General features: G+C 42.6%; 1 protein-coding gene across 7 annotated transcripts in view; it reads right to left on the minus strand.

Moving 5' to 3' along the window:
• The window catches only part of LOC125461556 (copine-1-like), a 105,896-nt gene that overhangs the window by 42,666 nt on the left and 37,215 nt on the right, over positions 1–26,015 (minus strand). Inside the window, exon 1 of one of the 7 annotated variants that reach the window (XM_059652696.1) lies at positions 7,180–7,269. The exons of 4 other annotated variants lie outside the window; for them this stretch is intronic. The gene's annotated coding sequence lies outside the window, so the exon portion shown is untranslated. Of the gene's footprint in view, positions 1–3,546; positions 3,737–6,913; positions 7,154–7,179; positions 7,270–26,015 lie in introns of those variants that run through there. 2 more of the 7 variants (XM_059652697.1, XM_059652699.1) reach the window with 2 other exon arrangements.

Below are 26,015 nucleotides of genomic sequence, written 5' to 3' on the forward strand. Positions count from 1 at the left end.
TTAAAACTCTTAGCCTCGACCACCTCGAAGGATAAGGGCAGTTGACACATGAAACACATTCACCTCAAGTTCCCCTCTAAATTACTCACCACTCTGGCTTTTTAAAAAAATCCATTAGTGGAGCATGGGTGTCTCTGGCTGGCCCAGTACTTATTGTCCATCCCTTTTTGGTCTCGAGAAGGTGGTAGTGAGCTGCTTTCTTGGACCACTGCAGTCCATGTGCTGAGACCTGCAGTGACTTGGAAATATATCATTGCACTTTCACTGTCACCGGGTCAAAATTCTAACAGCACCAAAAGTCTATCTGTGACACTGTGCCTCCTCATATCCAGGGTGGTAGTAAGGGAGAGCTGCCTTGTAAGGTACTGTCGGATTCAGGCTTCAGCTGTCCTGTCAGACAAATTACTGCCTGCTGCTATTTCCAAGACCTGCGCTTTCATTCCAGGATTCTCAAGAGGGGTAAAAAGCAAACAATAAAACAAAATCATCTCATCATTAACACATTGTTTGAGGTGTCAGGGCATAACCGGGTTGCAGAATACATCCCCATTTGGCTTTGATCTGGTTAAGAACAACAAAGAGCAATACAGAACAGGAATAGGCCCTTCGGCCCTCCAAGCATGTGCTGCCACATTTGGCCCTTCCAGACTAAACTGCCTTCACTTACAGGGTCCATATCCCTCTATTCCCTTCCTATTCATGTTCTCGTCCAGGTGCTTCTTGAAAACTGCTCTTGTGTCTGCTTCCACCACCTCCTCTGGCAGCGTGTTCCAGGCACTCACCACCCTTTGTGTGAAAAATGTGCCTCGCACATCACTTTTAAACCTGCCCCTTCACACCTTGAATCTGTGTTCCCTAGTAATTGACCCCTCTACCCTGGGAAAAGGCCTCATACTTTCCAATGTATCCATGCTATTCACAATCTTATAAACTTCTGTGAGGTTGCTCCTCAATCTCCTGCATTCCAGTGAAAACAAACAGACTATCCGACCTTTCTTCATAGCTAAAATTCTCTATACCAGGTAAATCCCCATAAACCTTTTGTGTACCGTATCCAAAACGTCCACACCCTTCTGGCAGTGTCGTGTCCAGCGCGGTCACAATATTCCAAGTGGGCCCTGAAGTTCTATAAAGCTCCAACGTAACTTGTCTATCCTTATACTCAATGCCCCTTCCAATGAAGGTAAGCATGCCACAGGCCTTTTTTTAAACCACCTTATCTACCTGCACTTCCATATTCAGTGATCTGTGCACCTGCGCACTCAGATCCCTCTGCATTTCAATACTCTTCAAGGTTCTGCCATTCATTGTATAATTCCCACCAGTACTCCAAAATGCATCACCTCACATTTGGCTGGATTAAACTCCATCTGCCATTTTTCTGCCTACGCCTGAACTGATCTATATCCTGCTGTATCCTCTGACAATCCTCTTCACTAACCGCAACACCTGGTGAAAGGGTTCCCACATTGTGGAATCTTGCTGTGTACACATCCCATGTTGCATTTCCTACATGGGCCTCTATTCAATGGAAATGGACTCTACATCCGGAGGTTGTGAACGCTGTGAACATAAATCTGAGTTTTTCTTTCATTTACAAACCACTAGTGAAAATCCAAGATGACTGATTTAAAGCCAGGTACGTAATAGGATGCTCTATGATGTCTGCCGTGTTTTCCCATTGTCAGCTAATTCTGCTGGATAACAGCTTTCTTTATGGGCAAGGCAGGAGTGATCAGCAGTGTTAAGTAATACCGGGTGCTAACCTATATGAATTTATTACTGGAGTTCCTCATGATATGGTTCAAGAAAGAGTGTTTATGTATTAAACAATGTGGCACTCTTTAAAGTGAACAGTTTCAATTCTATGGGGACATGAAACTTCAGAGTGCTCAAACACAGTTGTGAGATGACAAGAATGAGCTGACTTAAGGCCTCAAACTTCACGTAAGGTGGGGTAACAGACAACAGCAAAGAATAGCAATAGAGAGAGCACGCGAGACAAACCTAGCATCATCCTCTATCCACCAGCTATCAGCACACAGACATTCACTGTCCAGATTCACCCGAGGAATACCCAATTCACTGATGCACAAGAGACCCCGAATTAGTCAAGAGAAACTACTTCACTGAATGAGAATACGAAAGGATTGACAGCCTACTCCACCAACCAAAAGCTCTTTAACCCTTTAAGGACATGTCATTCTGATGCATCTGCACTGTACCTGCAGCTGTGTAGACCTCAGAAGGTTAATTCCACCCACATTAAGGTCTGTGAAGGTAATGGAACACCTTACTCCTTGAGGAACATATCAGCCATGATTGAATGGCGGAGTAGAATTGATGGGCTGAATGGCCTGAAATTGCTCAGAGATCTTACAGTCCTTAGATGTAGTCTGGCCAAGGCTCTGTGCGATTAAACCATCATCACTTCCTTCCTTACCAGATCTCGAGCTAAGCACCAACCTTCTCATGACCATGTGAATTTTTCCCTACTTGTTTATTAGTTTATGATGGACAGTGGACGCCATTGAACTTTCACAGAAAGCAATCTCATAACATGAAAACACATTTCAAAATGCCTGGCTTGGATCAAAACGGATGGTTCACATCCTAACCCAAACCCCCATCCCATGTTGGCATCCCAATTTCTACAATTTTGCTCACTCACTTTTTGTAACTTCTTGGTGCCCACTGACACACTGTGTCCTCAATATCTTTACGTCAACTACAAACCTGGAAACCTACAACTTCTGTTTCTGTTAGTGTTGCATATTATGAAAAGTTGAGACCCAGCACATATCCGTAGTGAAACATTCACAGCCAGGCCTTGACAGATCAAAAAGTGGCACTTTAGCACTTTACGGTGAGGGCTCTAAAATAACTTTGGAGATTTGAGACTGCTCAATCTGCTATTCAAAGCAAATGTTAGTCAATATGAAACTACAGACTCAAGACAGGAGTTAATAGGCGGAAACAAACAGTTGGGTACCAATAGGCCATGCTAGGAAGCAGACTTGAGAAACCACGTACAGAACAACTTCACTGTGAAAATGCAGACACACAAACTGTTTATACATCCCAGCTTGACAATCCCATTAAACGAACACTGACGATCCATGATGTAGAGATCCCCGGGTTGGACCAAAGTACAGAAGACTTCACCTGACAAAGAGGCAGTGCTTTGAAAGCTTGTGTTTTCAAATAAACCTGGTGTCGTGTGCCTTCTGACATTGAAGATCCAGTCACACAGCTCCCCTTCTCTCCTGTTAAACAACACCATGAGTGAAAGCTGCGGATACTGAAATCAAACAGCAAGTCACTCAAGTGTACGATGTAGATGAGTTTTCACTGGGCAGGGATCAGCCACAGGAATTGTTTGGTCATCTGCTTTCTTCTATTAATCTCCTTTCTGATCAGGAGCACAATCATGGCAGAGTAATAATTTGTTCCACAAACCCAAAACCTCCTTCCTCTCCATAATAAGTCCTGCAAAAATCCAGCTTAAAGCATTATTAGAATTCCACACAATGACCATGGTTATACCTTGCACATCGACGAAAATTGCAGGCCAACTTCCCCCTGTAAAATGCCCTCTGTGCTTTTCTCCACTGAATCCTCCTGTGCAGCAGCAATTAATCTGTTCATACACAGTTCAAAGCAGCAACCGAGCTGTGAGCAGACAAAACGGGCACGCCCTGCTGATACTGTAGTACTCACAGCCCGTCTCCAAAGAGAATCCTCTACAAAATGTCCGACAGATCATTATTCAAAGCATGAGAAATTGCTCAACGGGGTTACACCAGTAACTGGAAAATTATTTTTTTTTAAAAAGTGACAATTTACTGTAATGTACAAAGTTCAATGCCCCAAAGAAAAAGCTAAATGGGAGAGAATCTCACAGTAAATACACAATTAGTTCTCAAATCATCCACTCAGGCTGCTCTGCTGAACTGGGGAACATAGGATAATAGATTTTAGATGTAAAAGGTGACTGTTTCAGAGATACAACATATTGACAAGCTACTGTTCCACCATTTGTTTACAAATCTGCGATGCAAAGGACATGAGGAACATTCAAAATATAGACTGGATTAAAAACTTCAAGGGGAAGAAAACTGTAGGATTACAAAGAGGACAGACGGGAGTGAAATAATCAGTTTGCCCGACAAAGCAGCAGCACAGGAATGGTGGGATGAATCATTTCCTTCTGTATTTTTGAAATTCTATAAAATGCTCGGCATTTTTGCAGGATTGACATCATACACTGTCCATCTACAATTCAGAGCAGATTCTTGGAGGGGTAGTGAACACTAAGCAAAACACATGGGGCATTCAGGTGGTAATGAAAGGAACTACTTGCTTGTTTTCAAGAGGTCCTTTAAAAAGGTTTAACAATAAAAGCAGTTCAAAAAATAAAACACCTTCCACACCCTCTTGGTAACACAATCAATGAATCATTTTTTGAAGTCACAAAGACTCATTGGCAAACCAGTTGTGAACAGGCCATAAAAGGAGGCTATAAAGATAGGTTAAAGGAGTTAGCAAAGGTATGGCAGATGGAGTATAATGCAGAAAAATGCAAACTTGTCCATTTTGGCAGAAGACTTAGAACAACATACTATCTAAATGGTGAGAGATTGCAGAGCTCTCAGATGCAGAGGGACCTGGGTATCCTCATGCTTAAATTGCGTAAGGCACCACAAATAATTAAGAAAGCGGTTTCAGAGATAGTAGGCACTGAGAATCTGAGATAACAAGGTGTAGAACTGGATGTACACAGCAGGCCAAGCAGCATCAGAGGAGCAGGAAGGCTGATGTTTTGGGCCGAGACACTGTTTCTACAATGGGGGAGGGGAAGGGGATTCTGAAATAAATAAGGAGAGCAGGGGAGATGGATAGAAGATGCATAAAGGAGGAGATAGGTGGAAAGGAGACATACAGGTCAGAGATGCGGGGGTGGAGCCAGTAAAGGGGAGTGTAGGTGGGGAGTTAGGGAGGGGATAGGTCAGTCCAGGGAGGATGGACAGGTCAAGGGGGTGGGATGAAGCTAGTAGGTAGGAGACGGAGCTTGAGGTGGGAAGAGGTGCTAGGTGGGAGGAAGGGCAGGTTAGGGAGACGGGGACGAGCTGGGCTGGTTTTGGGATGCAGTGGGGGAAGGGGAGATTTTGAAGCTGGTGAAATCCACATTGATACCATTGGGCTGCAGAGTTCCTGAGCGGAATATGAGGTGCTGTTCCTGCAACCTTCGGGTGGCATCATTGTGGCACTGCAGTAGGCCCAGGATGGATATGTTGTCTGCAGAATGGGAGGGGGAGTTAAAATGGTTCGCGACTGGGAGATGCAGATAATAAAGCTAACAAGGTGTTACTTATTGTAAGGGGAAGTTAATACATAAGTAGGGAGGTTATGTTTCAATTGTACAGGGCCTTGGTGAGACCATATCCGAAGGAAGGAGACACACACACAAACCTTGTATCTGCAGATACAGTCTACTTTGTTCAAAAAGCACACCACTTATAAGTAGTCAGTGAATGAAGCATTTTATAAAATTCCTAATTTACAAATAAAACCTGTCTGACTTCAAACCAAGACACAGACTCTAAACAGGGCCTCACACCTAACATGCATTGTCTGAACTAAAATGTCACCTCTTCTTTACAATGATAAAACGTTTCGTTCTCTCAGGGCAGTGACTTCAAAGGAATTTGGGCATTTACATATACATATGAACCAACTAAAATCTTCTAACTGATTAAAGATTTAATCAGCATCTTAGGTTTGTTTAGGACATCCTCATCAGTGGTGTGACCCTTTCATCTTTCATTTATAAATTCCATGTCTGATAATACCTCTCTCATTAACACCTGAAGAATGAGTAAGACTCTGAAAGCTTGTATTTTCAAATAAACCTGGTGTCGTGTGATTTCCGACCTTGTCCACCCCAATCCAATACTGGCACCTCCACACCATGGAGGACTGTGCACAATATTGATCCCTTTATGTAAGGCATGCTCTACTTCTCCCGATGACTATATTTCATTGAAACATATGTGCCTACATTTCCTTTGTAAACAAACATGGCTGCTAATTTGCACTTTGAGCTGCCAATAAGTTCTTCCAATAATGGCTGTGGGATCTTTAACACCTACCTGAAGGGACAAATAAGGACCAGAGGTTTAACATTTCATCAACCAACAGTATTTCTGACAGAGCTGTACTCCCTCAGCAGTGTTAAAGTGTCAACCTGGACTGTGGCTCAAGTGGAACTTGAAGGCAAACCTTTTGTCTCAAGCGAAGACAGTGAGCCAACAGGAATGCAGAATGTGGGCCTTAAGGTGTAATAGCGGGGAGAGGGAGGAGACAGGTACCAGATCAGACGGAAAACAGGAGAACGTTTGGAAATCAGTAAAATAAAACAAAGGACCATACACGCTGAAGACCTGAAACAAAAACAGAAATTGCTGAAGAAATTCAGCAAGTCTGGCACCTTCTGTGGAGACAGAAGCAGTTCGGCTGTAGTGAGATTTTTTCAGAGCACTGAGCACTCAGGAGGGTGGAGCACACGAGCTACAGGTTCCAGCTTTAATGAAGGTGAGTGTGCAGTGACGACGTGATTAGCCTAACAATCCCCAGAAACCAACTTTCACTAAAAGTTTAAAAACCGAAAGAACTACAGTCACCGGATCCGAAACGTTAGCTGTCTTTTCCTTCATTGATGCTGCCAGATCTGCTGAGCTTTCACAGCAACTTCTGCTTTTGCTTGACTAAAAGTTCCACTGCTGCTGTATGGCTTCCCCATTTCAATCATGCACAACCCCTCAGTTCAGAAACAAGTCGGCTTGTGCACAAGGTCGAGCTCATTCTGCCTGAAACCAGGGACACACCGTATTCCCCTGCAGGCCTTACTTACCTCGTCAACAGCAAACTACTGACACATCGTAGCGTTTTTCAACACCACCGTAAGATTACAGCAAGAATCCGACAGACTTTAGCTACGCAACGAAAACTGGAGGGCCACGAAAAGGAGCTTCAGCCAAGGCTTGTTGGAGTCTCCCCCCTGCCCGAGAGTGTGTTATCTGTCGGGAGCAGGGAATCAACACACAGCCAGCAACTCAATGGGGCTCCTCCTGTGTGACTCTGTAACTAACCCCCTGTGTATGTCAATGGGATACTCACTAGGGCTCTCAGGGACACCAACACTTGTATCGTGGATCTCTCCTGCACTAGCCGCCGCCCGGCTCCAGATTGATACACCACCAAAACCCTTCCCACTGAGATTGGCCAGCCTCTCCGAGAGGGATCCCACCCATTGATCCACTTCACTGTCAATCAGAAAACGCGGTCAGAATTAGGGAATTCCGCCTTGCTGGAATTTGGGTGTGAGCACAGGCAAGACAGACAAATCACTGACAGAGGGAGGGAGAGAGAGAGACAGGCACTGAGGCACAGGCAGAGAGAGACACAGTTACTGACAGTCTCAGGCACAGAGACACAGACAGGCATTCACAGGCTCAGAGACACACATGCACAATGATTCTCAGGCATTGGCAGAAAGCCACAGACAGACGCCATTCCAGAGAGAGACATGGAGTCACAGAGACTATCACATACAGACAGGCATTCACACACTCAGATACACCCTGTCACAAACAGCCTCACACCCCCAACTCCCACATCATGCTTTCTGAACACATTCCCAAACACAATACGTTATATATGGGGCTCTCAATCCAGCTCTCAAACACTTTTCACAAATCACTCCTGCCATCTGCATGTAGGAATCAGGCCAGTAGCCTTCCCTAGCATCTTTCTTTAGGTCACTTTAGATCTGTAATGAATCAAAACCAGTGCTGCAGATGCTGCCTTAACAGGAACCAGTGAACACTCAGAATCACTTTGGGTTCGAGTCCCACTACTCCAGAGGTGTGTAATAACATCCCTGAACACATTCATTAAGAAATAACTACACTCACAATAAGAACATAAGACATAGGCGCAGATTTAGGTCATTGCGTCTGAGCCACCTTTCAATCATGTCTAATGTTTCTCTCAACCCCATTCTGCCTTCTGCCTGTAACCCTCAGTTCCTTGACTAATCACAAACCTATCTGTCTTAAATACACTCAAATGACTTGGACTCCAGAGCCCCTCTGCAGCAATGAGTCCCACAGATTAAATCAACCTCTGGCTGAAGAAATTCCTCCTCATCTCAGTTCTAAAGGGTTATCCCTTCAATCTGTGGCTGTGCCCTCAGGCCCTAGTCTCCGATACTAGTGGAAACACCTTCTCCACATCCACTCTATCCACGTTTCTCAGTATTCCCTAAGTTTCAATCAAATTCCCCCTCATCCTTTAAATCCACCAAGTACAGACCCAGGCTCCATAACTGCTCCTCAGATGACAAGCCCTTCAAACCCAGGATTATTCTTGAAAACCTTCTCTGGCCAGCACATCTTAGATACGGGGCCCAAAACTGCTTGTAATGTTCCAAACGCGGTCCGACCAGAGCCTCTCTGCTTTTGTAGGCCTCTTGAAATTAATGCCTACATTGCATTTTCCTTAACTGCAAACTGAATCTGCATGTTAACCTTACGAGAATAATAAACTAGAATTCCCAGGACTTTGTGCTTCAGTTTTCCAAAGTCATTCCCCATTTAGAAAATAGTCTACACGTCTATTCTTCCTACCAACGTGCATCGCCTCATACTTATCCACATGGTATTCCACCTACCAATCCTTTGCCTACTCTCCCAACCAAGTTCTTCCACAGCCTTCACACTTCCTCAACACTACTTGTTCCTCCTTTTATCTCGGTCATTTACAAACCGAGCCCTCAATTCCTTCATCCAGATCCCTACAGAACTCCACGAATAACCAGCTGCCATCCTGAAAAAGGCCCATCATTCTTACTCTCTGCCTTCTGTCAGTCAGCCAATCCTCTATCCCTGCCAGTACCTTGTCCCTGACACTATTGGGCTCCTATCGTATTTAGCAGCCTCCTGTGCAGCATGTTGTCAAAGGCCTTTGGAAATTCACTGGCTCTCCCTTGCTTGCCCTGCTTGTTATCCCCTCAAAGAATCTAACAGCTTTGTCAAGCATTGCCTGCCCTTGAAGGACCCACACTAACTCAGCCCTATTTTACCATGCATTCCCAAGGACTCCACAACTTCATCCTTAATAATAGATTCTAAAATCTTTCCAACTACCACGGTCAGGCTAACTGGCCTCTGGCTTCCTGTCGTCTACATCCCTTTCTTTCTTAAGCATGGGTGCTACATTAGCCATTTTCTAGTCCTCTGGGACCTGCTCTGAATCCAGTAATTCCTGAAAGATCACCACTAATGCCTCTACAATTTCCTCAGCAATCCCCTTCAGAACTCTGGGGTGTAGTCCATTTGGTCCGGGTGACTTATCCGTCTTCAGACACCTTTCAGTTTCCCCAGCGATGGCCACTACACACACCTCCATTCCCTGACTCTGCATTTCAGGTATGTCTTCTGCCATGAAGACTGATGCAAAGTAACTATTCAGCTCCTCAGCTATTTCTTTGTTACCCATATTCACTTCTTTCACTATCGACCCTCAGCCTAGATTCACATCTGAAGATTATATTTCTTGTTCTGCTCCAAACTTGGGGAGGCAATGCAGTATTGTCATTAGACCAGTTTAGTTTGGGAAACTTGGTTAGCACAGATAAACTGCACCAAAAGGGTCTGTTTCCATGCTGTATGACTCTGACTGCTGACCCAGAGTCCCAGATAACAACTGTTACAAATAAAGAGAAACCATAAAACACTGCAAATGCTTGAAATCAGAAGTGAAATCAGAAATTGCTGGAAAAACCCAGCAGGTCTGGCAATATCCGTGGAGAGAAATCAGAGTTAATGTTTTGAGTTTAGTGACCCATCCTTCATTTCGGCTCTGAAGAAGGGTCACTGGATGCGAAACATCTTCTGAATAATGCTGCAAGACCTGTTGAGTTTTTCCAGTAATTTCTATTTTGGTTCCTAAACATTGTGTCACTGTGCTGACCATACGTTCTGGAGTTCTTTGTTTGAGTCCTGCCAGGACAACTGCTGGAATTTGACTTCAATAAAGAAATTTGGAATTTAAAGCCAAGTGACGACTATAAATCCATTGTCAGAAAAATGCTCATTGGGTTCATTAATGGAAAGCATTTGCTGTCCTTACCTGATCTGGTCTATACATCACTCCTAACCAACAGCAATAATTACTCTCTGGGCAGTTATGGATGGGCAAGAAATGCTGGTCTAGCCAGTGAGTGATGCCTTTATCTCATGAATGAACTTTTAAAAAAAACATATTTAAAAGTTCTATACAGCCAAATAAATACTTTTGAATTGCAGTCACTCTTGTAACTGTATGAACGCGGTGTCATGTAATTTATTGCAATTACCCAACCCTGATCTTACTGTACTTTACTGTATTGATTGTATACAAATTGTGTAATGAGTTGTGGACATTAACTAGGGATTGACTTGTATTCCTCCGTATAACTGGCTTTCTTTCAATTTGAGAGCGATACCTACTCATGTGTTTCTGCCATGTTTTTGCATATGATTGAACAGACTGACTCCCGGCTCACAAATCGTCTGAGGCATGGGAGATAAAGTCTCATGATGTACTGGAATCTGGAGGACAGGACGGTGTCCTTGTCTCCTCAAGACATGTGGGCTCAGAGCAGTTTTATGGAAGAGCTGTTGTCATTTTGAATGACTGATAGAAAGTTCCTCCAATCATTAATGTTAATCTGCCATGCTTCAAGGAGACCTTCACAGTGTCTTTACAAGTTAACTAGTAATTCCCGTCTTCTGCCTTCCGCCCTTTTTAAACAGGTGTATGACATTAATTATTTTCCAATCATAGGAAGAATATTGTTGAACTGGAGGGGGTTTGGAAAGATTTACCAGGATGTTGCCAGGAATGAATGTTTATGATATAAAAATAGACCAGAAAGCGAGTTTTGAGAAGATTTGCAGCTCACGTTGAGTTTCTGGATGTGAGTTTGCTCGCTGAGTTGGAAGGTTAGTTTTCAGACGTTTTGTCACCATTCTCCGTAACAGCATTAGTGAGCCTCCGATGAAGCGCTGGTGTTATGTCCATTATGGTGTTCTATTAAATAGAAAGCGGGACATAACACCAGCGCTTCATCGGAGGCTCACTAATGCTGTTACGGAGAATGGTGACGAAACGTCTGAAAACTAACCTTCCAGCTCAGCGAGCAAACTCACATCCATAGACCAGAAAGACTGGGACTATTTTTCACTGGAGCTCAGGAGGTTGGGGATGACCTTACACAGGTTTATAAAATTATGAGGGGCACAGATAAGGTGAATGACAAGGGTCTTTTGCCTAGGATGGGGCATGTTTTTAAGATCTTTCTCTTCTCACCTTAGAGGGGACAACATTTCCCAGCAACCCCACGCCCCCAACCACCAATTCAGTGTGGATGTGAGTACTGTTACAACACTTGAGACATTTGGAGAAGTACATGAATAAGAAATATTTGGAGGAATATGGGCCAAGCGCAGGCAGGTGGGACTAGTCTAGTTTTGGATTATGGTCAGTGCGGACTAGTTGAACCAAATGTTCTATTTCCGTGCTGTATGACCCAAGATTCTTCTGGCATCCTCCCTGTGACTGTGAAATGATCACCACAATTCTTCTACAATGTCCTTAGCTATCTCCTCCTTCAGATCCTAGGGTGTAGTCCATCTGATCAATCCACCTTCAGACCCTTAAGCTTCCCCAGCAACTTCTCCTTAGTTATGGCCACGATGCTCACCTCTGCCCTCTGACTCTCTTGAAGATCTGTTATGTGCTTTCTTTGTCTTCCACTGGAATACTGGCAACTTGAGAGTTAAGAAAAGACAAGCTCATGGGAGATAATAAAATGTGAGGCTGGATGAACACAGCAGGCCCAGCAGCATCTCAGGAGCTCCCGAGATGCTGCTGGGCCTGCTGTGTTCATCCAGCCTCACATTTTATTATCTTGGATTCTCCAGCATCTGCAGTTCCCATTATCACAAGCTCATGGGAGAGATACTTTTCCATCATTTGTGCATATGATGTGTGGTCCATTGTAGTTGATATTGTGGGAATTCTGCCCAAATGTTTGAGAAACTGGTTTCAAGACAGAATTAATATTCGTCTGATAGTTTTACCAATGAGTCTGGAGGATGTGGATGAGGCTTTGTTGGCGGAATTTCTCTGGTGCTCTTTGCTTTACTGATATATTAAAGTACTGGCAGGAAAAATAAATTGGCAGCATGTATTGTCTAAATACTGAGAAACTTAGAGATTTGTGATGCAGAGGGATCAGTGTCATCATGGATGTATAGCAAAATGTTATTCAAAAGATACAGCTACAATTAGGAGTGCTAATGGGATGCTATAGTTTATCATGAGTGAATCAAATAAGCAAACAAAGTGATGCTTTAATTATAAAGGCAACAAGACCACATCTGTAATACTGTTTATAGTAATGGTCTCCTTTTTCAAAGGAATGAAAGATGCACTGGGGGGAGATCAGGGACAGCTATCTGGAATGGGTAACAGATCTTACATAACTGAGTAACAGGAGAAATTAGACATACTAGGTTTGTGTCTGCTGGACTTAAAAGACAGACAACTTAAAGCATATAAATGTCCTGTGGAATCTTGTGAAAAGGAAGTTTCCTTTTGTGGGAGAATCTAGGACTGTAGATGACTGTTTAAAGATTAAGGGTTCCTGATTTAAAACAAATGACAGCTCCCCCCCACCCCACCCCCCCCCCCACCTCAGAGGACTAATGAATCATTGGAACTCTCTTTCTAAACAAAGAGTCTTTGAACATTTTAAGGCTGATGTAGACAGGTCCTTGCTAAGCCAAGGATTAAAAGTTATCAGGGGTAAGTGGGAATGCAATCACATCACTCTCGATCAGATAGAACGGCACAGCAGGGTTGAGGAGCCGAGTGGCCAACTTCTGCTCTTAAATTACGTTTGCTTGTTATACCCCACATTCTCATTTTGCCACAAGGAAAGTTGAGACAATGCAGACAGGCCTATCTAAGTCTGATGTCCGTTTTAATTTAAAATACTTGCTTTAACCTACTCAGCTCCACAAACCTAATTTCTTACAGGTTTTGCAATGTCCTCATTTCAATTTTAACAACTTCATGATCGCTGGCATCCAATGTTCTCCTTTATTCCTTTCCACTCGCTGGCAAGGAGTAATTCCAAACTTGCCTTACGAGTTCCCTCAGCTGTAGCTGAGCTTTTTTTTGATAGCCTCTAAAACGTCCTCACTACAAGTCTCAATCTGGGAAAAATTGGAGGAGATCTCCCATGAATAGAACGGAAGCCTCAGCACTAACTGCCAGTATCGCCTTACCGTTCAACAACATTCGCAACGGCTCACGTACTGAAACAGTCTATGTCCGTGACAACATCCACGCTTGGGCTAAAAAGTAGCACGTAACAATCACAAATGCCAGATAATGATAATCTCCAATAAGAGAATCTAATAATTGCCTCTTGACAGTCAATGGCATTGCCATCAGGGAATTCCTTCACTATCAACACCCTGGAGGTTACCATTGACCAGAAATGCAAATGGATTAGCTGAATAAATACAGCAGCTAGGAATACTGCAGTAACTCACAACTTGACTCGCCACAGCCTGTCCACCACCTACAAGGCACAAGTCATGAGTGTGATAGAGTATCCCCACTTGCCTGCAATGGGTATAGCTCCAACAACACAAGAAATTTGACACCAATGTGGGCCGCCTGATTGTTTGTAGATGTGATGCCATTCACCCATTCCACAGTCAGTAGTAGCAGTGTGAACTATCTACAAGATGCACTGCAGAAACTCAAAGATCCTCAGGCAGCACCTTCCAAACTCATGGCCATTTCCATTTAGAAGGACGAGGAAAGCAGCTACATGGGAACATCACCATCTGCAAGTTCCCCTTCAAGCCACTCACCATTTTGACTTGGAAATGTATTGCCATTCCTTTAGTGCCATGGAGTCAAAATCGTGGAATTCTCTCCCTAAGGGCATTGTGGGTCAATCTACAGCACATGGAATGCAGTGGTTCCAGAAGGCAACTCATCCCCATCTTCTCAAGGAACAACTAGAGATGGGCCATAAATGTTGATCCAGCCAATGATGCCCACATCCATGAGTGAATTTAAGAACATGTCCATCCTGATCTGTGTTATTCTACACTACTCTGGAATATATTGCAACCACTAAATTTTTTTCAACTTGTTTTCTTTTAGAACATAGAACATAGAAAAGTACAACACAGTACAGGCCCTTCGGCCCACGATGTTGTGCCATGGAATAATCCTAATCCAAAAATAAAATAACCGAAGCTACATTCCCCTCAATTCACTGCTGTCCATGTGCATGTCCAGCAGTCGCTTAAACGTCACTAATGACTCTGCTTCCACGACTACCACTGGCAAAGTATTCCATGCGTTCACAACCCTCTGACGTCTCCTCTATACCTTCCTCCTAACACCTTAAAACTATGACCCCTCGTGGCAGTCAATCCTGCCTTGGGGAAAAGTCTCTGTAGTGGCCCTGTCATTTTAGTGCTGCTAACCAAGCGCTCAAAACATCTGTACCATCAAATCAGTGATAATGGGAACTGCAGATGCTGGAGAATCCAAGATAATAAAGTGTGAAGCTGGATGAACACAGCAGGCCAAGCAGCATCTCAGGAGCACAAAAGCTGACGTTTCAGGCCTAGACCCTCCTCTGAAGGAGGGTCTAGGCCCAAAACGTCAGCTTTTGTGCTCCTGAGATGCTGCTTGGTCTGCTGTGTTCATCTAGCTTCACACTTTATTACCATCAAATCACCAGGGTACAAAAAGGAGAGAGAATGATCTCAGTCGATGAAGGAATGGGAATCCATGTGACACCTTAGCCGACTGCTATGCCTTTCATTTTCAGGATCAGTCACAACAAAAATTTGTGCCAATTTCTCAATGTCCTAAAGCTAAGAAACAGAAGCAGGAATAGATCATTCCAGCCTTCAAACCTGTCCCATGAACCAAGACAGATTAAGGCTGTATTTGTGTTTGAGACAATATTAGTGGGTCTCAAATCAAAAAGTGACCTAGCTAAACACAAGTCAGGTAACAAGTCAAAGAGGATAATACCAGATTATCTACAGTGAATTATTTGGTGTAAGTTGTTTTGTTTCTGTAAATTTAGAAAATCTGTTGCAATACTGTGAACAGATGAGTTGCATCTTTTAAGTGATGTTTACAAAAGGTCTGTAGCTTGGGATTAGTGATCAGAATAAATCAGCACTGCAAAGCATTCTCTTTTCAAAGCACTTGATGTCAAGCATGAACCTAAAACAAAAGACAAGCAAAAGCATTGTTTAATAATGAACTGAAATGTCACAGCAACTGCCCATTCAATCCAAACAGGAGGAATTAACCGACCACGACAGCAAATAGTTCACATAACATTCATCCAATGTCCGCACATGACTTCTTCGATTTGTGCAACCTTCATTAACCACTGCAAAATCAGTCAGAATTTAGGTTTAATGCATAAGTAAACTTGTCCTCTTCCACCACCGCCCCCCACCCCAAGCTGTACCTGATGAGAGGTTCTACATCATTTTCAATTACTACACCACCTGCCTTTAAGATGTAATAAATGTCACCTTACAGGCAGCTTCCCACGGTGGAACTGTACTTTCAAATCTGCCCACAGACTGTCCAAACTCAACTCCGATGACTTCAGAACAACGAAAATTAGCAACTTGACCCATCAGTCTAAAGTCAAGACTGGATGCCTCAACTAATTCTTTAAGGTCCTCTTTAACTGCATTCTTGTTACACTATGTCTCCCCAAACCAATACCTTGCTCCATACCAGTATATCCAAAAGGAGTTTTCACCACTCTGAACTAGCAGATTTACAGATGGAAGCCTTAACTTTTTTTCCTTCATTCACAGGATGTTGGAATTCGTTGGCTATCGCTAGCTACCCATAGGGCAGGTAAAAGTCAACCATAATGCTCTGGGTTTGGGGTCACATGCAGGCCAGACCAGGTAAGATGGCAGTTTTCTTCCCAAAAGGACATGAATAAACCAGATGGGGGTTCTTCCAAATCATTAGAGTCTTAAATCCAGATATTTTATGCAATTTAAATTCCTCCATCTGCCAATGATAGGATTTGAAGCCAGGTTCTCAGAACATTACCTAGGTCTCCAGATTAAAAGTCTGGTGATAATACCATTGGGCCTTCGCCTTCCAATACAAATAGCAACATGAAACATGACAATGACATGCACTAAAAGTTCACGGTTGTCTCCTGCAGTGATTTTATTATAGCATTTACCTTAGGTCAAATACATGTTAAATAGCTGGATGGCAGTCTTGTCAGTGTACAGCAAACTGTGCTACCATTTGAACAAGCAGAAAAGAACTATGGCTAATGGAAATCTGAAAAGAAGAAAGAAATGGCTGTAAAAATTCAGCAACTCTGGCAGCAGCTGTGGAGAGAGAAAAAGCATTAACATTGAGAGTCTAGTGACTGGAAAAGGTTCTGAAGAAGAGTCACTGGATTCAAAGTATAACTTTCTCACTCCACAGATGCTGCCAGACCTTGTTGGCACTTTGTTTTTCTACTTGAACACGAACCTGATGATTTAGTCTTCCCTTATTATTCAGTGTTTCCGTACACTGTGTTTGAAAAGGATTCCTGATGTATAATAATTGTCTGTAAATTCCCAAAACACATTTCTCAGAACTCTTAACTGTTGCTTTTTTTCATATAAGATCCATATGTATAATGACAGTAATTATGGGCTGCTTCTGAAACAAATTCAACGATATCATGTTTAATTAATAAATCCAATTAAAGGCTGAAAACAGTATGCTCCAATGTGTCACAAATGATGACAAATCACTTGTATGTAGAGCATAAGTTGACAGGTTGGTTCATTTGGTTCACCATGTTGAACATTGTAAGACACTGTTGACTGCAATGTAGTTTAGCTCTTAGAAATCCATCATTTCAATAACAATACAGTGATGAATTGTACTAGACCACCCAGCGAGTTTCCAGCTATGGGAAATTTCAGGGTGGTTCAGAGTTTTTCACATTTGGAGCAGAGCCTCCAGGTCGCTTATTTATCATGTCCTTTGGAATATCTAGTACCACAGGAGCATTGAATTTTAGCAAATTTCTGCTGGGATTGTAGAAGCCATTCCTTGCTCCCTGCTAACTCTGATCTCTTTCCCCTTTCTAATCTCTAACCGCATCTTGCGCTCCACCTCTCCAAGATATCACATTCCTCCCATTCTTGGGATTTCTTCTGATTGGGTTAAAGATGTTTCATAAATGTAAGTTGCTACTCTATTCATAATTTTGGGAGAATTATGTTCCATTTTTCTACTTCACTGAGCAAGGTAAATGCCCCACTAAAGGCCAAGCTACAAATTCTGAAATATGCCCTCTTGCTCCCTTTATTCTGTTTATACATTCTCCTGACATTCTACACTGACAAGACTGCCATCCAGCTATTTAACATGTATTTGACCTAAGGTAAATGCTATAATAAAATCACTGCAGGAGACAACCGTGAACTTTTAGTGCATGTCATTGTCATGTTTCATGTTGCTATTTGTATTGGAAGGCGAAGGCCCAATGGTATTATCACCAGACTTTTAATCTGGAGACCTAGGTAATGTTCTGAGAACCTGGCTTCAAATCCTATCATTCTCCTGTTTATACATTCTACTTGAGCCAGATGGGTTTCAAAAAACACTCAAACTGGAGGTTATATAAATCTACCTTTTTATTCTAGAATTTTATTAAATTTAAGTATCATCTGGTATGCTGGGATTCAAACTCATGCCCTCAGAACATCAGCCAAGGGTTCTGGATTACTAACAGTCATGTTATCACTACATCATCCTGGCCCCCATATGCTTCAAGTGAGGTTTATTGTCACGGTGTATCCCTTTACCATTACTGTATCTGGGATCTTGCTGTGCACAACTGGGATGCTTCTGTTTCCCACAATAGTGACTATGCTTCAGAAGTGTTTTCGATTTTTGCTGTGAATCACTTTGGGATGTACTGTGCCTGTGAACAATCCAATAAGATTGTGAGATATGAAACATTAAATGTCATTTATGCAGCTTTGCAAAGATTTTATCCGACAACCTGGCAGGTTGCATTAACTGGCTGACTGCATATTAGGGGTAATAGCCAAATTCTCAGCATTGTTTTAAACTGGATGATCAGTATTCTCAATGTATAATATTTTAAGATAAAGCTTAAACATAGCAGCCTCTGCTTAATTACAGTCAGTGATCAATTAATTCCTGATTATATATCCAGGCATGAGAAGATTCATATTCCAGAATTAGACTGGCATCATAGAAACACAGAATCCCTACAGTGTGGAAGCAGGCTTCTCGGTCTATCGAGTCCATACTAAAAGTCTGAGGAGCATCCACTCAGACCCAATCCCCTACCCCAGCACTGCGTTTCCCCATGGTTGATCCGCCTAACCTGCACATCTTTGGGCTGTGGAACTGAGCACCCAGAAGAAACCCACGCAGACACGGGGAGAACGTGCAAACTCCACACAGTCGCCCGAGGCTAGAATCAAACCTGGTCCCTGGCACTGTGGAAGCAGTACTGACCACTGAGTCACTGTGCCACCCAGACTTCAAGACGGGTCCTCATGGGAACAACGGTCAAACACCAATTTGACCTGCCCCCAGCACTGGCCTAACTACATGGAACCTGGTCCAGCATTCCACTAAATCACACCTGATCAGTCCCTCCACTTTATTCGCCAACATTTGTTCCTATCCCTCAGTATCTTTCCCAACAAAATCTGTCCAACTCAGATGTTGAAAACTCCAACTGACCCTTGGTCTTTTGGCAGTAAGGCTTTGTTGTGTGAAGAAGTGCTTCACTTTGACTTTTCTACTGAACAACCTAACTCTGATATTAGAAAATTCTGCCCCCTTATTCTACCTCCTGCTTTTTGAGAAAATAGGTTCTAATCCTTTAACATTGTGTCCTCTTCAATTAGATCAGTCCTCAATCTTCTAAGCTCAAGGGAGTTCAAACTTGACAAAATCATGTGCACAATTTCAGGTAGGACACTTTCGGAAGGAATGACAAGAACTGGAAGAGGGTGGACAGGTGGTTTACCAGGGTAACACCAAACTTAGGGTAGGAAGTCAGTTATCTCAGCTAGCTAGCTAGGGTGGTACACAATGATGCCAAAAGGTACTAACTCAACACTCTCCTGACTGTGGTCGTCCATTGGATGACTTGTTCCATGATGCAAAGTGGCTTCCCTCAAGAGACACATCATATTATTTCTCTAAAGGAGAGATTTGCTGTCATAAATTATGGTTAATCATCACACTAGAAATGAGAAATTGAAACTTAAAGTAGAGGCGGCTAATGGGAGACCAAAAAGGGCAGTTTGAAAATTGGGAGGTTTTGATAACAAAAGAAATACTTTCACCTTGTTTGAAGTCAGGTTGTAATGGAAATGATCAGCAAAAAGATTAAGGGAGAACTGACAAATCTTTTCAGAGGATTGTTGAGAGTTGAACGTCTCTACCTGAATGACAATAGGAGCAGTAGTGGTCAGGGGAGAAAATGTTGACCAGTGAACTCTTTCAAATAGTGATGAGGGCTAGTAATCTCTTTCAGCAATGATAACTTCTATGGTTTTAACTTGTCCTCATAATTTAACTCTAAGAAATTAAAATCATCCCTTCATGTCCACTCAATAAATCCTCACTAGAGATCTCAGGAAAAAAGATCAGAAGCACTATCTCTAACTAAGCAGGCAGCTTTGGGGCATGAGGGAAGTTACATATGGAATGAAGCACAGCCAGTGGTTACTATTTTGAGAAAGGTAGACAAGGCAAAGGTCTTGGAATCATTTTAAGATAAACATGATGGAAAATGAGGAGGTTGCTTACATGGATAAAGCAAACTAAGCCAAATGGCCTTCCTCATCTGTATCTAATGAACTGTTTGAACCACTTTTTTTCCAATAATTATATGATGTTTTAAATGGAAATGGCATCTGTTTCTAATGTAGCCTAAACATACATCAGTGAAGTCAATAACAGAGACATGATAAAGAAAGTGTTCCACAGTTATTTTTAAGGTTGCTGTATATGCGCATTTTCTCAAAATAACAGATATTCTCTTAAAATTAACCTTGGGAATTCTGCCAAAAGCCAAGCGGTAACTGTAAACTGCTTCAAATGAGCCACACAAATCAGGATGGCAATTTGGGACAGAGATGAAAAGAAGTTCCTTCACTCGGAAAGCTGTGGCTACTTGGACTTCTCTACATGCATTCTGAAGTGTCATCACTAAAATTGAGCCCAGAACTCCAAACGTACTCCACATTGAATATGTGGGACAGCATTCTGTTGCAGTTACATATGTTTGTTCCCACTGTAAAGCCTGTCCGGTTTGAATAGGCTGACCAGTATTTGGGGGTCGGCTGCAACATTTACAGCACTTAAACAAGAGCTATTGTACAGTAGTGTTGACTGGCACTGGATGAGATTCTCCACCGTACTCTTCAATGTTCTTCTGAAATATGAGTGAAGTATTTGATGTCTTCCATAGTCTAATCTATGATCTGAACTGATTTATTCTACGAGTTTTTAGCAGGCAAAATCTCCCATCCTACTTGCTCACCATGACCAAAGATACCAGGAGATATTGTGGAACGTCCCTGAAATCTCTGTAGAATTAGCTTAAATTTAAGATGCGAAACTTGGTAATAGATGCTGTGGTGATATTCTGAAGACACTAAAGCCTTGTGAATAACTTGCAGCCTGCTGGGGCCCATCTACTCTTATGAATCACTTCCAGCCCAGGGCGACTCATGCATATATTTAATGACATAGCCACATGCCAGCATTAAAAGGTGCTACCAATTATTGAGTCATGGTGGATTGAGATGTCCTGGTCAACAGTCATATTCTGGGTCTAGAGAGGCTATACATCTTCAAGAATGTTAGTTAGAATAAGTAACATTGGTTTATCCCTAAAAGTTGCCACCCAGGTTGATAGGTTTGTTAGGAAGGCATATGGTGTGTGTTAGGTTTTATTGGTAGAGGGATTGAGTTTTGAAGCCATGAGGTCATGTTGCAGCTGTACAAAACACTGGTGCGGCTGCACTTGGGAGTATTGTGTACAGTTCTGGTCGCCGCATTATAGGAAGGATGTGGAAGCATTGGAAAGGGTGCAGAGAAGATTTACCAGGATGTTGTCTGGCATGGAGGGAAGGTCTTATGAGGGAGTTGAGGCTGTTTTCGTTAGAGAGGAGGTGGTTAAGAGGTGACTTAATAGAGACATACAAGATGATCAGATGATTAGATAGGGTGGACAGTGAGAGCCTTTTTCCTTGGATGGTGACGGCTAGCACGAGGGGACAGAGCTTTAAATTGAGGGGTGATAGATATAGGATGGAAGTCAGATGAAGGTTCTTTACTCAGTGTACTAAGGGTGTGGAATGCCCTGCCCTGCCTGCAACAGTAGTAGACTCGCCAACTTTAAGGGCATTTAAATGGTCATTGGATAAACATATGGATGATAATGGAATAGTGCAGGTTAGATGGGCTTCAGATTGGTTTCAGGGGTCAGTGCAACATCAAGGGCCAAAGGGTCTGTACTGAGCTGTAATGTTCTATGCTCTAAAAGAGCGTATTGTGGACAGAGAGAGTATTGTTGATTTTAAAGTGATCTCAAACTATGAGTCAACATGGCAGAAAGATGTGCTGATGCACAATGGAAACTGGGTATAGACGTATTGAGTTGAATGCCTGACTTGAAACAATCTTTGAATAAAATTTAAACCAAACCTGGCAGTTAATTGTCAATTATCAACACCACTGCATTCTCCATGCAATGCCTATATCATACAGATTCCACTTGTCAAAACAGTATTCACCTCTCATGTAGTATGCTGCTTTGTTTACTTTGGTATTTCTTGCAAGTTGACTTGAGTGCAAGATGAAAAGCTTCAATGAAATGTGTCTTTATTTAAAAACAGTTCTGTACTACCAAATAACTATATACTGTGGCCTTGTTGAGGAACGTATACATCTTGGTGCAGGCTAACTTCATTCTCTCCCAAAAAAGAATGGCACAAAGGTGAAAATGAATAAATATTGTTAGGATTTGCAATTTTAGGGATCTATTAAATTTACGTTGGTAGCTATCAAGTGAGAGAATATCAAAGTGAATCATGTGGATGTAATACTGGACTACAGACTAATATTAAAGAATAGGCAAGTTAGGAAAGCCCTCATGTTTTTTTTTGTGGAAGTTAGAGACATACAGCGCAGAAACAGACCCTTTAGCCCAATCCATCCATGCTGGTCAGGTTTCCGGAACTGAACTAGTGCCATTTGCCTTTGGCCCATATCCCTCTAAATCTTTCCTATTTAATGTATCTGTCCAAGTGGTTTTTAACATGTTGAAATTGTGCCCATCTTTACCACTCCCTCTGGCAGCTCGTTCCATATATGCACCACCCTCTGTGGGAAAATGTTGCCCCTCAGATTCCTTTTAAATCGTACCCTTCTCACCTGAAACATCTGCCCTGTAGCTTTGGACTCCCCCTATGCTGGGGGAAAAGGCCTTTGCTATTCACCCCAACTCCTTTATTCATTATCGGGATGAGGGTGCCACTGGTTAGGCCAGCATTTATTGCCCATCCCCAATTGCCCAGCAGGCAGTTCCAAGACAACCACATTGCTGTGGGTCTGGAGTCACATGTAGGCCAGACCAGGAAAGGATAGCAGTTTCCTTCCTTAAAAAGGACATTAGTGAACCAGATGGGATTTTCCTGACAATAGATTCATTGTCATTATTAGATTCTTAATTCCAGATATTTTATTGAATTCAAGTTCCACCATCTGCTGTGGCAGGATTTGAATCCAAAGTCCTCAGAATGTTATCTGGGTCTCTGGATTAATAGTCCAGTGATAATATCACTAGGCCATCACCTCCCCCAGTTAACTACACCCCTCAATTTTTATGAACCTCCATAATGTCACCCCCTCAATCTTCTATACTCCATGGAAAAAAAGTCTCAGCCTATCCAGCCTCTCCTTACAACACAAACCCTCCAGTCTTGGAAACGTCCTTTTAAATCTTTTTTGCACCCTCTCTTGTTGAAAAACATTCTTTCTACAGCAAGGTGACCAGAATTGCACACGGTACTGCAAATGTGGCCTTCCCAATCACAGAATCCCAATTGTGTGGAAGCAGGCCATTTGGTCCAGAGTCCGCACCAACCCTTCAAACTGCATCCCACCTAGAACCACTCTCCCATCCTATGATCCTGCAGTATCCATGGCTAATTCACCTAGATTGCACGTTCCTGCTCACTGCTGGAGGAAGCCGGAGCACCTGGATGAAACCCATCACAAACCCAAGGAGAATGTGCAAACTCCATACTGATAGGCACTCAAATTGAATGGAACCTGGGTCCCTGACACTGTGAGGCAGCAATGGTAACCACCGAGGAAGCACACTGCCCGATATCTTATACAGTTGAAGGCACTGCTGTCAGTCCCAGCCATACAGGTACTCTAGTTCTTAGTCACCAATTCCTTTCTCCTCTGACCACTGTATGAAAACAGAATCAGAATCCCGTACTTTTTGTCCCCTATTTGATCCTGAGCTGAGTTGCCACCCATGTCATCTCCACCACCAAGTTTTCCAATATCACCCAATGCTACCGCAGGCCTCAGCAGCTGCTGTTGAAACCCTCATGCAGGCCTTTGTTACCGCTAAACTCAACTAGTCTAATGATCTCCTCGATCAGCTGCTGTCTTGCACTCTTTACAAATCTCAACTCATCAAAAACTGTGCTATTCATATTCTAGCTGACACAAGGCTTAACTTTACACCAAGACAATCAAATTTTTAATTTTAAAATCCTTGACCTGGTTTTCAAATTCTTCCTCAATTTCTGGGGAAATCCTACTGCCTGACAACCCACATGCCACTAATTCTGGCATCTTGACTGTGCCCCATTTTCACTTGCCTTGGCCTCAAGTTCTAGAGAATATCCTCCTGACACTGCTCTCTTCTCCTTTAAGATGCTTCATATCTCTATCCAGCTTGTAGTCATCTGTCTGTCTTAATGGCTCACGTATCTTGGTGCGAACTTTTTTTTAAAAGAAACAGAAATGGAAAATAGGAGGAGGAGCTATACACACATCATTGCAAAGAAAAAAAAACTGAAATGAGACAATCAACTCCAACGGACTCCAGAGTTTAAATAATTTGAATTCAGGTCTCCAGGTTCAGAGTTAGGGACACTACCATTGTGGCAAAAAGCTCATCTGTACTTCTCGAAAGAACGATTCCCTATGTGGGTGATCAATAATATGCCACTCTGCTCCAGCCATGTATTTGAAGAAACATAAATCAAGGGAGTTTGCTTTCAACCTGCTCAAAGATCTCAGCTGTAGTCTCAATGCCTTGCAACTTCAGAAAGGAGGATTTCATCCAAGAGTCACATTTTAAATCATGTACAGCTAAACCTAGGTGTGTTTTCTAAAAAGTCAACATTTTAATCTTAACTAGATTGACTTTGTGATAACTAATAGATAACAAGTATGGCTATGCTTATACAAGCCTCGGTTGATTTATAGTGCACAGATTACTACTGATGTTTTGGCCAGCTATTGAAAAAAATCAGCAGTAAATTCTGACAGTTGTGAGGAGTTTAATGAGTGTGTCCTGGAGAGCGAAATATTCATTAACAACATGTATTTATCCAGCATTTTCAGTACAGTTTAAAAAACCCAAGCAACTTCACAGCATCATTACAAAACAAAACTTAACACGGAACTACATTAAGTGGATATTAGGAGAGATGGAAGAGGGGTTTACAGCAGGAATTCCAGAGCCTAGGGCCTAGGCAGCCAAAGGCATGGAGTAAAAATCAGGAATGCATACTCAAGAGACCAGAATTTGAACAGTGAACAAGTCTATACAACAATTTTAAATGTGCAATTTGGTGTCTACTTAACCTTTGCAAATGAAGTACCAACACCAATCCTATTAAATTTAAAGTTTTATCTGAATCTAGCCTCAGCTCAGAGGTGCCACATCAGGTATACAACACAGCACCAGAACAGGTCCTTCAGCCCATCAAACCTGTCCCAATTCCTAATCCTTATTTAGACTCACCACTTACTGCCCGTGCACAGCACCTATCCCTCTGTGCACGTCCCGTTTACGTGTCTATTAATATATATGTCTTAATCATTACTAATGTGCCTGTTTCCACCTTCTCCACTGGCAGTACATTTCAGGCACCCCACCACCTTCTGTGTGAAATATCTTCCCTACGCTTCTCCCCTAAACTTTTCCCCTCTCACCTTGAACCTGAGCCCTCTCGTAGTTGATCTTTCCATGCTGCGAAAAACCATCCGACTATCCACCTTATCTCTGCCTCTCAATTTTGTAGACCTCTCAAGGTGCCCCTTAGTCTCTGTCTTCCCAGCGAAAACAATGAGTTTATCTAACCTCTATGGACTAAAACCCTCCAGATCAGGTAGCATCCTGGTAAACCTACTCTGTACCCTCTCCAAAGTATCCATGTCCTGCTGATAGTGTGGCAACCAGAACTGCACACAATATTCCCAATGTGGCCTAAAGTTTTGTACAGCTGTAACATAAGCTGTCAACTCTTATATCTGATACCCAGGTGAAGACGACAAGTGTGTTGTATGCCCCTTGACCACTTTATCCATCTGTGTTATCGCTTTCAGGAATCTACGGACCTGTATGCCCAGATCTCTGTTGCAATAAATTTCCCTGCAGTGGAGAACAGGGGCTGCATTCTGTGCAGATTATGAGCAGCTCAGTCCTTCATACATCTACTGCACAAAACCAAACTGCTGCTAGGTGATTTTCCTTAGATCACACAATTCTTTCAAAC

The sequence above is a fragment of the Stegostoma tigrinum genome, chromosome 19 (assembly GCF_030684315.1).
Source record: "Stegostoma tigrinum isolate sSteTig4 chromosome 19, sSteTig4.hap1, whole genome shotgun sequence".
In the NCBI taxonomy this organism is placed as follows: Eukaryota; Metazoa; Chordata; class Chondrichthyes; order Orectolobiformes; family Stegostomatidae; genus Stegostoma; species Stegostoma tigrinum.